The sequence below is a fragment of the Athene noctua genome, chromosome 18 (assembly GCF_965140245.1).
Source record: "Athene noctua chromosome 18, bAthNoc1.hap1.1, whole genome shotgun sequence".
Classification (NCBI taxonomy): domain Eukaryota; kingdom Metazoa; phylum Chordata; class Aves; order Strigiformes; family Strigidae; genus Athene; species Athene noctua.
The window spans coordinates 1928196-1945106 of NC_134054.1; the positions used below are offsets into that span (position 1 = coordinate 1928196).

At 43.9% G+C, this 16911-nt stretch overlaps 1 protein-coding gene across 1 annotated transcript in view; it reads right to left on the reverse strand.

Moving 5' to 3' along the window:
• SHISA6 (shisa family member 6) overlaps positions 1–16911 on the reverse strand; it is a 254984-nt gene that overhangs the window by 130012 nt on the left and 108061 nt on the right. The gene's annotated exons all lie outside the window — the stretch shown is intronic.

A 16911-nucleotide genomic window follows, 5' to 3' on the forward strand; every position in this document is an offset into this window, starting at 1 on the left:
TTCAGAACTAGGTAAGTAAATGCCGACACTTTCCTTGCCTTTCCCTCTGGCTGTCATCAGAGTTTTGGGCAGCTGCTACCCCTGTGGGTGAACCCTGGGATTCCTTGTAGGGCCATGCTGCACAGGCATAGCTGAGAAAGCTCAGTGCTGTTTAGAGCTCTGGGCATGTGTGTCACGAGTGCCATATGTACACTGACAGCTACATCTGCTGCTTTCTAGCCACGTGCTCTTCCTCTTTTCCCCACCTATGTCTTCAGTACCTCTTGGGCTATATGAATCCCCTGGAAGACCCTAACACTGTGATCAGAGATGCCCAGATCACTTCATTGTTTTTCTGGAGTTGGAGTGTCCCAGCCCACTGAGGCTCCCAATTAAAAATGTCTGTTTGTGCTGGTTTTGTCTGGGATAGAGTTAATTTTCTTCACAGTAGCTAGTATGGGGCTATGTTTTGGATTTGTGCTGAAAACACTGTTGAAATGTGGGGATGTTTTCATTATTGCTGAGCAGAGCTTAAACAGTCATGGCTTTCTCTGCCTCTCACTCCACCCCACCAGTGCCTGGGGGTGCACAAGAAGTTGGGTGGGGACACAGCCAGGACAGCTGACCCTGACTGATAAAAGGGATACTCCATAACATTATGCTCAGCATATAAAGCTGTGGGAAGAAGGAAGGGGGTGGATGTTTGGAGTGATGGTGTTTGTCTTCCCAAGTAACCCTTACACATGCTGGAGCCCTGCTTTCCTGGAGATGGCTGAGCAACTGTCTGCCAATGGGAAGGGGAGAATGAATTCCTTGTTTTGCTTTGCTTTTGCTTTACCTATTAAACTGTTTTTATCTCAGCCCATGAGTTTTCTCACTTTTACCCTTCTGATTCTCTCCCCCATGCCACTGGGGGGGGATGTGGGGGGTGTGGGGTGGGTGGGTGAGGAGCTGTGTGGTGCTTAGTTGCTGGCTGTAGTTAAACCACCACAACGCTGGTGCTGTGGGTACCAGGACACATACAGTGTCTCCTTCTCCCTGTGGCAGAAACATTTTACTTTGCCTGAGCTTTTGAAAATTTTCAAATGTTTCTCTTGTGAATGCAGCCCCTGTTCCCCAGATCTAGAGGAACTTGTTAGGATGCTGCTCTGTCAAGCAATGTGCTAAGGTACCCTTATGCTAGACATAGAGGAAGGAGGAAAATGTGAAGAGGAGGGTAAAGAGGTTTTCCCCTTAACTGGCTAGAAATAGTGTCTGCAGAGACAGCAGCTGGGCACTGCTAATTGTTCACCTGAGTTCTTCAAGCAATGTTCCTTACTGACATAATGAAAAGGTGTCTGAGGATGAGGCAGAGAAACAAATAAAGGCTTTTCACCGTTTCTCAAACCTCTCTCCTGAACACTCATTTATCACTGGCTGCTTGTCAGTCCAGGATGAACCTGATGAATCCTGCTCTGGCCACTCTATGGATATAGCGGAGACAAGGAACAGTGTTGATCCTGAAATTTCAGAAGTATCTCAGGAAGTATTCTGTGATGGGTGGTGTTAAACTTCATCTCCCACCTTCCTAGTACCTGCAGTCTTCTTTCTAGTCTCATCCACAGCTGGGACTGGTCCAGCACCCTCCCTCCTTTGGACCGCAAGAGGACCCAGAACTGTTGCCTTAGCCAAGTCTATGACTTCTTTACACCAGTGAGGTTGACAGGTCCTAGTGTCTGCAGTATCCCTTAAAGACTTCCACTGCCAGACAAAGAGTCATGAGTGTGGGCAGGGCAGAACTATTTAGAGTCCTAATTAAAGACCCTGTTCATTGCTGATGGCTGCCCAGAGCCTATTCTGTGCAGATACACCATTAGAAATGCTAAGCTTGCATCCTGAGAGTAAGCCCTAACACTTACTCCTGAGGGGTATCAGGAAGGGTGTGGTGAATGTAATCCACTCAGTGCTGACCAGATACCCAGGTCAGCAGGACCCGTCCTGATTATGTGCTACTATAATAAGGAGGGCTTGCACTAAATCACTGAAGATGCTCAGATAGGAAGCTGGTGATCAGTCCTGGACACAGTTACCAGGATGTATTCATGCCCAATAGAGAGTGCTTCACAAACTTGGAGCTGGAGCTACCAGGGTACATAGCATGGCACTACACTGGGTTGCTATAAGTGTTTCAGCTATATTTCAGTCCCCCATTATTTTAAGGCACAGCTCCTTTCTCTCTGTAGTCCATAGTTCTGTTTTCTGACTCACTGTTGTCATTAGCTGATGACAGATGTTCTTCAGCTCCAGCGTTATGTCAATGCTGATTTATGGGTTTGATTGGGAAGCTACATTGCAAGAAGTTCTCTGCATGGGCTCACCCTGGGGAAGCAGCAATGCAGGGTCTCTAAAATTGTGAATGTCAAAGGAGGAGGTGAAGACAGATTATTCACACTTTGTCAAAATGAGAGGCGACCCATGGAAATTATCATTGCAGCAAATTTAAAGAAAACAGAAGGAAGCATTTTTTCATTCAGTGTCTAATTAAACTGTGGAACTCATTGCCACAGGAAGGAAAAATAAAAAGCAAAAAAAGCAGAAAATTTGATAGCAGATTAGACAGGCAAATAACCACATGACAGTCCAGATACAATATCAGGTATAGAAATGCCTTATTATTGGGAGTTATAGGATCAGTGTAGATACAGGGGAAGGATAATTCTGTGCTTTCATTAGTCTTACACTTCTTTCTTAAGCCTCTCCTGTCAAAGAGGAGATATGGGGCTTGAGGAGAGATGGGACTGAATACGTCTATAGTAGATTTCTGACCAAGGATAACCACTCCTGTGGCACTGGGAGGCAGGGCATACGGTGAGGTTACAAAACCAAAAATGCTTTCTGTAATATCTCAGGAAAACTCAGGTCTCTGGGTGGGTGGTTTGTGCTGACAGCCGCAGATCTAAATTTGATGATAATTTCTATATAGAAATCACAGACCTGAAATTACCTTATGCTCATATTCTGACATATATATGATCGACATTACAGTCAGAAGACAGTCAACTTATTGTAGTTTGTAGAAATAGTAACGTGATGATTGTGTCTTGACATCCAGTTACAGGTTGAAGTGAAGGCTTTTAGAGCTAAAGAAAGCCTGTGTGAGCAGGGCCCATGATGAGCAGTAACCCTCATGTACTGAGTGCACATGAGGGACTGAAAACACTGATGAGAGACAGTAGCTCTACAAAAGCAGCACCTCCCTCAACCACCCTCATTTACTCCACTGGTACCAGTAGGCAGGTGGACAAAGAGCCATTTAGACGTTGTTATCTGACCAGTATTTCATTTTGGTCACTAAGACATCTCATTCAACAATAGAGTCTTTCTGGGTGCTCAGGTCTCCTAGCCAGTTAGGAATTTGCAAAGACAAAATACACTCAACTATAGTATTGAGAAGTTCGATATTATTCCAGAAATTGTAATGTGGAAATGATTGATAGGGGCATTAAATAGTGCTCCTTTTCCACACGAACACTTCCTCTAGCCTTGGTTTACACTGTTCTTCCACGCCCCCCAAAGCCCCCATCATGTCACAACCTACCCTCCAGCCCTGCCAGCTCCCCTCATCCCCCACATTGTCTTTCACACACTCAGGATAGAGGAAAATTAGAGAGATAATTCTGCTCTTTCACATAGTAGTTTGCTGTATAATATGAATTATGCCTGTCATTGCATATGATATTAGCAATAAACACTTTTTGCTACTCTTCAATAGTTAAGCCAAAACCACCTAATCAATATCTCTGGCTGGGACTTGCTTAATAGCTCATCAAGCCATGTGTCATTATTGTTGTACAAGCCAATGAGGACAGTGTCATTTTGATAACAATAATCATAGAATATGTATGAAATCCAGTGAAGCACCCCAGTAATGAATGTCTCCAGGTTGGAAAGTAAATCACAGAGCAGAGAGACAGACAAGTGGATATTTAAAATGGTCCCAAAAGTACTTAACAGTGTCTGAGCACGGAAAGAGCTGTTGAATGAATGATTATATAAAAAAAAAAAGTAAGTAATTAGGGGCTGTCATGATGGGCTGAAAAAACAAGAGCAGGTTCCAGAGGCTGGCCTGTCCTGTGTTGGAGAGATTCAGATTTTAATTGATTTTGCACACATTGGTACAGATTCACTTTTCTGATCACTGAGATGCTTCCAGTAAGACCCAGTTTGGGACTCTGCCTATCAATACCTGCACAGACAGTAGTGTGTGCTGAGAAACCAGTTACACTCTGAGGCTGGACTTGATCTACCCAAACACCAAACCACTGCCAGCAGCTTGCACAGTGAAAGAGAGATGCTTTCTGTTCAATTTGTCATTGTCCATCTGTATTTCTGACAGTCAGTGCTGGGATGACGGGGAATGGGTGGAAAACCAAATTTCTGAATAACAGAGTTGAAGTCTATTTCCATTTCCACCTGCATTAGAGGAAACTGTCAGGGAGCTGTGCTGGCCAGAGAGAGGGAAGGAGCAAATCCCTGTGGGTGTAGGAACTCAGCAGTGACAGGGGCAAGTAAAGGAGATGGAACCAGACTCTGCTCATCAGTTCTCAGTGAAAGGACGAGAAAAAATGAATATACAACTGAAATATCATTTAAACGTCATTTAAACACAAGAAAAGTTTTTCTTTTTGTCATATCCCAAACACAGTTGGACACAGCCCTAGGGAATCTGTACTGGGTGAACCTGCACTGAGCTATGGGGTAAGACTGGATAGTCTCCAGAGGTGCCTCTAATCCCAGTGATTCTGTGATGCTGTGGCTCACAGAGGGGAGGTAGCTATTAACAAATAATAGTTATCCTGGGGTGATGCTGTGTTCATCTTGAGTTTCTGCCAGAAAAGCCATGTTCTCCTCTTTCATTACAGGTGACAGAGACACTCACATTGGTCATTGAGGTTGGATGGGGATCAAACTCTGCCTTCCCCAGTCCCTCTTATCTCCCACTTCTTTAAGGTCATTTTACTCCATTTATCATCTGACAGCTGAGATTCAGGATTTCTGAGTGCAATATCTCACAGCACTGATGTCAGATAACAGAGCTGTGGAATTTTCCTAGCAGTCTGAAGCCCTACTTGATGGCCCTTGGGGAGGCAATCCAGACAAACTCCCCATGCTCTGGGTTGCTCTGTGCCTGGGTTCTGTGCTAGCTCTATGAAAAAAGGAAAAAGAAAGAAAGGGAAAAGCCCAGAAGGACATGGAGGTGGGGCTATGGAAACTTCAGATGCTTACCAACCTCAGCCCTTGCTTAGATGCAGAGACTCTAACCTAAATTAATAGATCCTCTGGGGTCTGCAAAACTGGGCTAATATTTTGCAAGAATAGCTCTCCCCTGCTTCTTGCCCTCCAGTATGATGAAGACAAAATGCCTTCATTATTGCAGCATTTAACAGTGTGCAGTGTTTATGAAGAGGCTGGAGGATGCGAAGGAATCCAAACCAATTACATTAATCTCACAGCAAATAAAGCTGCAAATATTTACCTTCACTATGCTGCTTTATCTTATTGGACAAGCCCTTGAATTAATCTAAATCCTGTCCTTTAACCTTGTTAGATGGGCTGTTCTCTCTGACATCAGGAGGTCACCTAGACTTTACAGTTGGTCTCCACAGGCAGACACCAGCTCATCTGTAAACTGCACTTTGGGCATATAAACCTTATTTAAATCTCCTTCATCTATTGCAGTCCTCATAAGAGAAGCTTCCCCTGTCTCCATCTAGTTGCTTGGAGTTTCAGCATGATATTGCAGTGCACAAGGCGTGCAGAACAACCAGATCAAATGATTAACAAACAATACAGCAATGTTCAGATTTTTTGCAAGACTTTATTCACCACTACAAAACCTTTTCTCACAGGAATCCATTGATATAGGCAAAACTATTCTTAAAACAATATGCCTCAGGAAAGTCTATATTCTACTACAAAAAAAAAAACTGGTCTGGAAAGCTCCAGATTATTTTTTTTTCCTCACGTCACACCAAATACAGTGCTTTGGGGTGTGGCTTCAACAAATATAATGAAGCAGCAAGCACTAGATGGTGTGAGTAACAAATGAACTTGTGGGGCCCATGCCTACACCTCTCTGTTCCCTTTTCCATGACAATCCCTTCTCTAACTGCAGCTCCTTCACCTTACCAATGCACATAACCCCAGTTCTCTGAACTCATTTTATCCTGCAGTGGCTTTCTATTCTGCCCCAAAAATGGTGCCAGGTGTGTTCAGTCCTAGCAGTGCTTGACAGAACATGTATCATTAGACAAAGCTCTGCAGAAAGGCAGCTACATAGATTTGGAGCCCACCTACAAGTAATAGTAAGGAAAGGAGTTCTCTTATCTAGTAGAGTTATTTCTATCAGTCTTTCCTAACTGGAGGACTAGTAAATGTAATTTTTCCCATTACCAGTGAAAGTATCCAGGCTTTATTTTGACCTTACAGCAAGGAGTCTTAGGACTGCTCTGGATTTGCCTTTGCTTGAACTGGTTTTGGCTTATTCTAGCTGTTATAACAGTGCAATGACTATGGTTTAATTTACCCTGGGTTAGCTCTGCTCGGTGACCAGTCTGTGATAATAGCCTGATGAAGCCAGGTAGCCCCTGGTGACAAACAACAGCCCTTTGCATTATTGGACCCTAGAGATGCTCCTGGGCAACTGTCAGGCTTTAGCAGGGGGCTGATGAGGAGGAAGCAGGTTGTCATAATAAAGTGTATAAAAATACCAGAAGCAGACCCAAAACAAGGAGGGAGAAACTGCCACCGTCAACACTGATCTCATCCCAGAGAAGGACTAAGGATGCTAATGACTTCTTGTAACCTCTCCTACTCCCTTTCCTGAGGAAAATGGAAACTGCTTGTTGATTTTAGGACCCAGAAGGACATGGGAAAGATGAGCACAACCCTAGAGGACAGACGTACATACCAGGGAGCTTCTATATAACAGTTTTAACTGTTTTACTAAGTTTTTTGCTACTATTTAGACATTTTTGACAATTAGACTGTTGAAACATCAATTGAAACAATTAATTCTGAGTTCCATGTATATATAGCAAGCTCTTCTTGCCCATAAATAATGTTTGAGTGCAATACTGCTCTGTCTGTGATGTCAGACTCCAGAGATGCGTGCAGGTGCGTGTAGCAATCCTTAGGATGGCCTTTGGTGATACATACTGGGGTGCATTCACAGGACAGGCCTTAGCATACAGTTTCCTAAACCCCATAAACACAAGTTGTTCTGAAAGGTGTTACCTGAAGGTTCGGGAATATAAGAGTTTACTTAAGTTCACTCTCTGTCATGCTGTGTATGTCATCCTATAACCCCGTCAGGGTTTTTTAGTTATTCTGTATAAACACTTCCAATCTACAGCTCCAGGAAACTGGTGGTTTATTTAACTCCCACTCCCTACACCTTGGAAGAGCATTTTGCTTACAGAAGTCCCAAAACAGAAAAGGGAATAATCTGTAACTCTCCCATGTCTGCACGGAGGAAATATGTACTCACTGTTTTGAGAGCAGTGACACATGGTATAACCAGCCATGACACACCAAGTGCCCCATGGCCTGCTGAGCCCTTCTCAAACTGCTGGCTTCGCACCGTGCACGCCAGCTGGACTGTGATTTAAGTCGGTAGGAGGTAGGTACCTGAACACACAGTGTGAGATACATACACAGAGCTCTCTACAATAAATAAAAAAGGAATATTTGTGTTTTCAGAAGAAGGTGTTGATTGAATTTAGAGTCTTCATTCATGGGCTCATGCTGGGGAGAGGGTATTTGGTCTCAAGTCAACCAGATATGAACTCAGCTCTTCCACAAGTCCTAGGTGTTTAAAAGGTGCTATATAACACCTCATTCCTTTCTGTTTAGGCAAATTATAGTGAAACTAGATAGTTTTAAGTAAACAAATCCATTCTCTTGACATTTTATATCCCATACCAGTTTATTCCCCTCATAAATAACGCTTACATACAAGATATTACACAAATCCTGTGAGTTTTATTGATGGCAGAAGAGTCATGTGAAAGAAAAACTTCTTGAAATGCCAAGATCCAGATGCAAAATGAGTTGGAAGAAAACCAGTAATCTCCTGCTCAGTAATCATCCTACTCTATTCCTTCCTTGGCAAAAGGCCCTGGGCAGCACACCCCAATGCATACCAGTCTCTTGGTGTGGATGGTACTGAATGAGACCTGGCCAGTGCACACAGTGCTGCCACCTGCTCTGGGAGCACACCACAGTCTGGAGGACACACTTCTAGTGAAAAATGTGAGCTAAATTACTGAATTTATTAAAGCAGAAGAATTGTTCTGAGTCAAATATAGACTGCAGACAACTACACAGGGAGGAGAGCCTGGTAGTGGGGAAGTGCCTCTGTCAAGTAGAAAAAAGTTGCACAGAATCACACAGAATCATCGAGGTTGAAAAGGACCCTGGAGATCATCTAATCCAACCGTTCCCACCTACAGCATATCCTTGAGCTCCAAATCGACCCTACTCTTGAACACCCCCAGGGATGGGGACTCCACCCCCTCCCTGGGCAGCCCATTCCAACGCCCAACAACCCGTTTTGTAAAGAAATGCTTCCTAATATGTAGTCTGAACTTTCCCTGGCGCAACTTGAGGCCATTCCCTCTTGTCCTGTCGCTTTCTACTAGGCTAAAGAGGCTCAAACCCAGCTCTCTGCAGCTTCCTTTCAGGGAGCTGTAGAGGGTGATAAGGTCTCCCCTCAGCCTCCTCTTCTCCAGACTAAACACCCCCAGTTCCCTCAGCCGCTCCTCACAGGACATGTGTTCCAGATCCTGCACCAGCTTTGTAGCCCTTCTCTGGACACGTTCGAGTAACTCTGTGTCCTTTCTGCAGTGAGGGGCCCAAAACTGAACACATTAATCGAGGTGCGGCCTCACCAGCGCCAAGTACAGGGGCAAGATCACTGCCCTGTCCCTGCTGGCCACACTAATCCTGATACAAGCCAGGATGCCATTGGCCTTCTTGTCCACCTGAGCACACTGCTGGCTCATATTCAGCCGGCTGTCAATCAACACAGAAGCCAGTAGCTGGAACTGAAAACAGACATGTTTCTACAAGTATGGTGCAAATGTACACAATGAAGGAGAATCACCGCTTGGATAAATCATCTGGGCATGTTGTTGAGTTTCCATCAGATGAAGCCTTTAAATCAAAACCAGCTCACTAATTCTCACAAAACACTGTCCTTACAATAAATCCAACAAAACTACAGCAGTATTGCAGATATTATAAGGAGAGATTTCTCTGGTTTGTATGCAAGATTTCAGACTCAGTGGTTAGTGTGGTCCCTCTGGCCCGGCCTTCTGGCAGGCAGTGTTTGGAAATGCTGATCAAGCACAACTCCAGCTGAAGTCGAAGAGGGTCAGGAAGAGTCAGTTCCCAGCACAGCTCACCCAGCCCTGGATGCTCGAGGACAGACTGACAGCATGCTGCTGCTGAGGTTTTTGGAAGGAGCACAGGGAGCTCTGAAGTATTTGATTTAATATTTTATTTACTTCCCTGAGGCACTGGGTGCAGACTCTGAGCTAAACAGCAATCATCCTTTCTCAGAGGTTTCAGTGCAAGGTGTCTTCACAGACTTCACTTAGTCTACTGAGATCTATAAAAGCAGTTAGCTCTCCATCCCAAGGTGACTGCATCCTATTACCTTGTTCGAAGATCCAGGGATCCCAGTCATCCCAGATGACAGTATGTCTCACAAGATACTGCAATGTGTCCTTTTTAGAAGGAGGTTTCCTCTGGTCTACAGGTAGCTATTAAATACTATATTCTAAGTACCAACACCAACACATGCAGATGCTAAACTGCTTTCTGCTGCAGTCAGAGAGTTTTAATTCCTACTCTGCTCATGAGTATCTTCCAAGAGGCCTTTACCTCCTGTGTGTTTGCCTGGATAGTTGTCCCTTCATTACATCATTTGAAGGAGAAGCTGGTAGGGCTGCAGGCTAAAGCCTGGGCTGTTGACTGGGGCTGTGGGTTACACTAGCTGAACATGATTCAAAAAACAGCTGGACATCACATGAGAAATAACTGGGTGTGTTGGATTACTGGGTGAGACATGACAAAATTTACAGGCAGTCCTGTGAAGGATGTTTGGATTTCATGAATGGTTAAGGGGGAATGATATGAGAAATGGCCAGACTTTGTCAGTAATCTGAGAGGAGTCTTGGGGAGCTTTTGCGTAGCACAGCTATGCAAGGCCAACAGCATCTGTATAGCTATATTGGAAACAGTATATAAGGCCAAAACTACCTAGGTACAGTATCAGAAATAGCAGATTTTAGTGCATATGTAGCAAAACTGGTACAAATGGCAAAATAGTAACTGGGGTAAAGCTTTTTATTTGGGAGGAGACTGGGATGGAGGTACAGAGGTACAAGGGCGCCAAAAAAGAGAAAAAAAGATAATATATGCAATTGATATGCTTGACCCTGCCCAGGGGTACCTGTTGAGTAATCCTATACTTGATCACCACTGCTGGAACTAAACAAACACCACCCCTCCTTGGTCCGGCTATATCACATGTCTGTGGTCAGGAGTGGGGTGGGAGTAGGGGAGGGTGCTTCACCTGGCCATCAAGCAAGCACCTGGATGGCTGCATCGAGCACCTTGGTAGCATCGTGTTGGTGCCTGTTCCCATAATGATGGCACTGGCAGCTACATACCACTTCATGACACAAGTGAGATGGGATACTGCATGAGCAGAATTCCTTTAACACACTTGATTTTTCTCCGTCATTTTAGAACTGCTCTTGCACTTAATTTCCTCCCTCTTGCAGATGATCAAATAATATAAAGAATGAGAAACAGCTTTTCAAAAATCACTCCCTGGATTTGTTTCCAGTCTTACTGACTTTAAGGATGGTGCAAGTGTACCTCACTGCTAAGGAGATATTCCTGATTTATACTACTACAGGAGCAATACTCGTCCCTCTGCCAGGGAAATGCATAGTCAGGGGAACCACCGACCATGCCTCCCAAATCTGCTCTATCTTATAATTCTCTGCTGAACTACCACGTGGATACAGCTCAAAATGAAAGGGCACTCTTGTCCTGCATGTGCACCCAGGCAGGTGGCATAGCCACTGCTCCCTACACTACAGCAGAGCTGAAAAGCTCACCTCTGTGACTAACAATTCACCAAGAAGGAGCTCTGAGAGATGGCAAAGGACCTGGAGTTATGGAGCTGAGGAGCAGAAGGGCAGAAGGGCAGAGGGAGGAAATGTGTTTGGGATTTAAAAATCCCTAGGAAATATCTTTGTTAAATGCAGTGGAGCTGGTAGGGTCCTGAATATTTGCAGCATTTTGCAAGTACTTAAATATTTTTTGGAAAAAAAAAAAAAAAAAAAAAAGGCAGAATCAGAAATACTTTATTAACTCATCTTAGTTTTGCTGAACTGTCTGTTTAAGGAAAAAGGAAAGCAAACAAGCAATTCCCTCCACTCCAGATGAAATGTGTCATTTTGATGTCTTTCAAGGGAAATAATTTATATTTTCTTTCAGAACTAGCTCATTATGAAACAACTTTCAATTGTCATTTACAGAAAAATCTTGAATTTGAATCAAAACACATTGTTAAACATGAAACAATAGATTGCCAACTGAAAGTGAGTTGCTGATTTCCTACCAGCAGGCAGGAGCCCCACCTCAGCACACTGCTCCTCATTCTGCGACCACATCCGAGGAAACGCCGATTCAGAGGCAGCACCTGCAGTGCTGGCAGCCCAGGGAAGAACCACAATGCACGTCCTGTTTAAACATGCAGACTTTAAGGCTGCATCAGTATCCAAGAAGAGATTAAATGCAACAGGGAAATTGCACATAGCAATAACAAAGGCGGGACAGTGTAATAAGCCTGAGTTCTGGGTCATTAATTCCTTGTTATCTGGCTTCATTCAAATGCTCTGCAGATACACTCTGCTGCGCTTTATTTCACTGAACCCAAACCTTACCCTGAAGTTCCCTTTTGCTGTTCACTTCAAAAGGCATTTTGGTCCCATATTCCCAGTGAACTCCACATTTGGTGGGGTTCCTTGTACGTTACATATATATTTTATGAGAATAACACATGGAGTCAACTATATTGCCATGCCGAGCACCGAACTGAGGTGTCTGCGAAGGGCTGTGCCCAAATGCTTCAGCCTGCAAGAGACACAAACCCAGGCAGGATCCCAAGACCAGGAGCCATACTAACAGCCTGGTAGCACCAAGCTAGAGTATTTCATCCGCAGGAATAAGACTATAAAGCAAGAATTCTACAGTATTCCATTTTAAAGAGCCTGTTGCACTTCAGGAGGTAAAAGATAATCAAGTACTGAAAATCTGGACAGTCTGTCTCATTGTACTTTGGAAGGGTGACCACTGATGATGATCATAAGGTGTCCTGGGAACGATTCGGGAGCCAGAAGTGATACTGATGGAGCCACAGTGATGCCCACAGCTCCTACAAGGTTCCTTTTCTAGAGCAGGGCTCTCAAATGCAAATTACCCACACACTTTCTAGCAAGATACTCAGGTGTCTGTGCCCTTATTCCTCTCTCCGTCCCTTTGCAAAAGCTGAGCAAAGTTTTCAACCACATCCCCATTTGCTGTGTCAAAAGCTGCAGTTCTCAGGTGGGCTGGGAAGCATGTACTGGTGTGAGATCTGCTCCTGGTAACGTGCCTCCACCTACTCATTAAGACCTGCTCTCACAGCAACGGGGGAAGAGAAATGCAATTGCAACATTTCTGCCAAGGCTTAAACAGAAGCTAATGAGTGACTGATTATGCTGAACACTGAGATTGGCTGCTTTCCCCACCTAGATCAGAGAAGACACATTTTCTTTAATTTTAATTGCTGCATAAAAAGCTGATCGAAATTTCACCTGCTTCTTTAAAGATACTGATGCCCATTTCTGAGTATGCTCTTTGCTGCTCTGGAAACTCTTAATTCACAAATTAAAAAAAGGAAAAAAAAAACAAGAAAAAGAAAAGTAACTTCTTTTTAAAATTACTTTTCAATTGTCCAATATCTGTATTTTATGTACTAAAAAATGCAATTCATTCAACCATAATAAATATCCACAAGAGTCCTGAGAGACTCCGTACATTTGGATTTGGCCAGATCTAGACAATGAATTTCAGTTTTATAATGCAGGCTTATTTGTTTTGCTATTGATCCTAGCAAGGACAATTGATCAATTGTTTTAATTTTAAATCAGAGAGCTAATATCTGACTTTGGCTTCCCTTGTGGTCTTTCAGTTACTGCCTCTGAGCTGCAAAGATCACTTCTGATTATTCTTTTCTCTAGTGAATTCAGCTACCCCATATGAAGAACATCAGCTGCCTTTTCCCCATTAGTTTGGAGATGATGCAATTTTCTTATTTTTAATTATATTCATTCCAAAATATCCTAAAGAATAATATGTAATTCAATTGTCTGCAAAGTCTGAGGGTAGGCAGAGTCCTGCAAGGTCTGAGAACTGGCAGACTGCAAAGCCCCTGTTTCCCAGTTGGTAAGCTTCTGAGGTCTTGAGATCTTTACACAGCCATTGACGAGTACTCTCCTTTTACCAGAGTACAGAGGCAAAGACTATACTAGCATAGACTTTGGAATAAAGGTGACCTAACGCACTGCCTGAATTCTGGAAACATCTGCTGCTTTCTCTCTTCCCCTAGAATTTTTCAAATTTCCACGAGTTTCTCTTGCTGGCTGTATTGCAGCTCAGCACTTCTCCATCTCATGGTTGTTGGAGATCTTTGGATTCCCTCCACTTCCTTTCTTCTTCCTTCTGCTCTTTTTTCTCATCTAAATCTCTTAGAAACCATCCCTCTCTGTATTCAGGTCCAGGTTCAGCCCTGAATCTCATGTGCTTTTTGCTAGCTCCTCTATAGATATGAAATCAGGGTCTTGGCTGAGGGTCACCTTCCCCCCCCCCACCCCCCTCCCCTTTTTTCATGAGCCTCCAAATGGTCTCTTTTGGAAGTAAGGACGTTCTGCAGAAATAAACTTGTTGAGCTTTTTTTTTTTTTTTTTATTTGTTCCTCTTTCAGAATCAATTATTCTTGCAATTCTCATTCGTTAACAGATTTATTGCTTTGATTTCTTACCGCATACTGATATCTCCAATTCTGGTCTCTCCAAGTACCTAGAATGGTGGCAAATTGCATTTGTACTTTGTGGGTCAGAGGCTCCAGATCAGATCCCTGTGGCAGCTCAGGAAAGATGTATGTTGCGATTTCATTTTAAGTTCTGCAAATAAGCTCTGGTTCAGCCTGCCTCTTCCCTTGACACTTTTGGTCTGATCTAATTCCAGTCCCTGCAGCTCTGTTCTATTCCCACCAAAAAGCTCATTTTGTGAGCTTAATTTAACTTGAGTTGATGCTCCATAGATCATTCTGCAGCCAGAGCACACTGTGCTCTGTGATCCTGCTGATCCTCACCAGATAAACCAAGCCAGACTGGGTCATGGCACGCAAAAACACCAAGAAGCTGATGGTGCTGTAATCAGTGATCTTAACTCTGTGGCCTGTGCTGCAACAGGTTAAGTCATTGGGGTGACTCACAGAAAAAAATGGAGTGGCTCTGAGGAGGTCATCTAGGTCACCCCCCTGCTAGGAGGTACCGATCCTCCTGTGTCAATCCTGACACATCTGTTTAGCCTGGATTTAAACACCTCAGAAGGCTGAGGAACTTGTTAAACTCTGGGCTTGATTGCTTGCGGACATATTTATTTCCCCTGCTGCCTGTACTAAATGAAGGGTGACAGCTATTGCAGGAACAGCAGGGCTCTGTGATTTCCATTTAAAAAGTTATTCCACCATTCCGAAATTTGCTTTAATTCCAGTTTGGAATAAAAAAAAAAAAAAAAGAAAAAAACATTTGAAACTTCCCTCACATCTTTTCTCTCCTCAAAACTGTTCTAGTTTTGGGCAGTAAAAATATATACTGAAGTCAGCCTAAAAATAAAATTAGTAGAAACTTGTAAAACACTCATCAGTCAAAAAATTTTTGTTCCTGTGCTTGAAAAGCTTCTTTAGTAAACAAAGAGACAAATGAAAATATATTTATTGAAATTAATTCCTGTGGGGAAAAAAACCCCACAACTTCGGCAGAATTATGTTATTCACCGTGAAACTGTGCAGCCTTCTCCACCCCAGTGCTCTGCCCAGAGCCAAGGCCAGCAGTGGCATTACACGTCTCTCGTCCTCAGCCCTTGGGCAGAGTCCAGGCCTGCCTCAGCAGCACTACAGCAGGTACATTGCTGGTCTCCCCTGCAAAGCCGGAGGATGCTGTGGGACAGGTTATAACTTTCTGTTCCTACTGGCCCTGTCAAAGGGCTCTAAGATCATTCCGGGATGGCTCTGCCACTTGGCCATGGGCTGTGAGCTCCTTTCCAACACCCACAGCTCTACCCCCCTCTAGGGATGCTGTGACACATCCCTCTGTTTCAAACAGTTACTGCCCTGCTAGGCTAAGTCTTCAGGCTAAACCCAGGCAGCTGTGGTGACTCTGACAGGCACACTTTCCTCTCACCCTGGCCTTTATTTATATACTCACAACAGGCACTGCTTCCTTGCAGGCTGGCAAAGGACACTGGTTTAGCAGCCTCCCAGGTGTTGAGGGCTGTTCCAGGAATGGCAGAGCCCCAACATCTTCACTAGCACTTGGTGGACACTAATACAAACAACACCAGGCAAGACTGGCCACAGAAACTGATTTTGTAACAGTCCTCATCCACTATTGTGCTTTGAGATTACCAGCTGGCCTGAGAGCCACACTACCAACTTGCAGAGGGTCTGCAGGTCTTCCCAGGGTGTGAATATGCTGGTACAACAGACAGCCACTCATAGCTGCAGCCAAGAAAAAGCTATAGCCAAGCAGCTCCAAGTGACACAACCTCTAAAGACTCTTCTTTTGAAAGCAAGGATATGCATCAAAAAGGTCCTTAGGCTGCTTTTGAGCATATGCTTGTGCAAGCCTCTGGGCAAAACCCTTCATGTTGCCTCCCTCTGGGGATACAGCAGAAGGAGCCATGAGGGATTTGGAAAGGTGAAGCTGACATTTATATTAAGCTGTGCTTGGCCACATGCCAGTCTAACAAGGCTGGAAAGACATGTCTGGCCTTGTAGACACTTAAATGTAGCACATCTGGCAAATGCGTGTCTGACTCTCATGCCACTTCTGTCCAATTCATTGCTTCAGCTCATGCCAGCCACTATCACCATGCGTGGAAAGATGAGATAGGATCTGAAATCTTAAAAGTGGTGGGGAAGTAAAAATCTAGTTATCTAATGGATTACAGGATAAAGACAAGCTAATCACAACCATCTTGCTACCTGAAAATCCAATGAATGGTGCAGATGGAAGGTGATTAAGACACGGTAAAGCAGCATCTTGCCTTGATTCAGGTACTGAACACAATCGAGGTGATGTTGAGGATGAGAGTGGCTTTCCACTGGCCTCAGAACTGAAAGCTTTTTACAGAAGTGTGCATTTATCATAACCCCAGTGAGACACAGAGAAACAGAAAAGCGGCCTGGGGCAGCAGTTGGAGTGTTTGGTTTGCTCTCCACTGCACTGTCCTACAGGCAGGCAGGCAGGCTGGAAGCTAGAAGAGATTAGATAGAGAAGAGATGTATTATCTTCTAGGCTCTCTCTTTCTATGTCATTAATCAGCTTCTCTTCTCAGATAATTTGTATACAGTATAACTTAAAGCAAAACAAATCCTGTGGAATGATTTGTGCCCTTATGAATTCTTAATTCAAACAGGACAGCAGATAATGTCTCTCAAAATGTTGTTACTGTGCTTTACAGTAATAGCCAATTAATTACTGCGGGAATGGTGTTTCAGGGCCACCTCATCTCTTAAATAAATCTTCTGTGTCCAGTGACAGA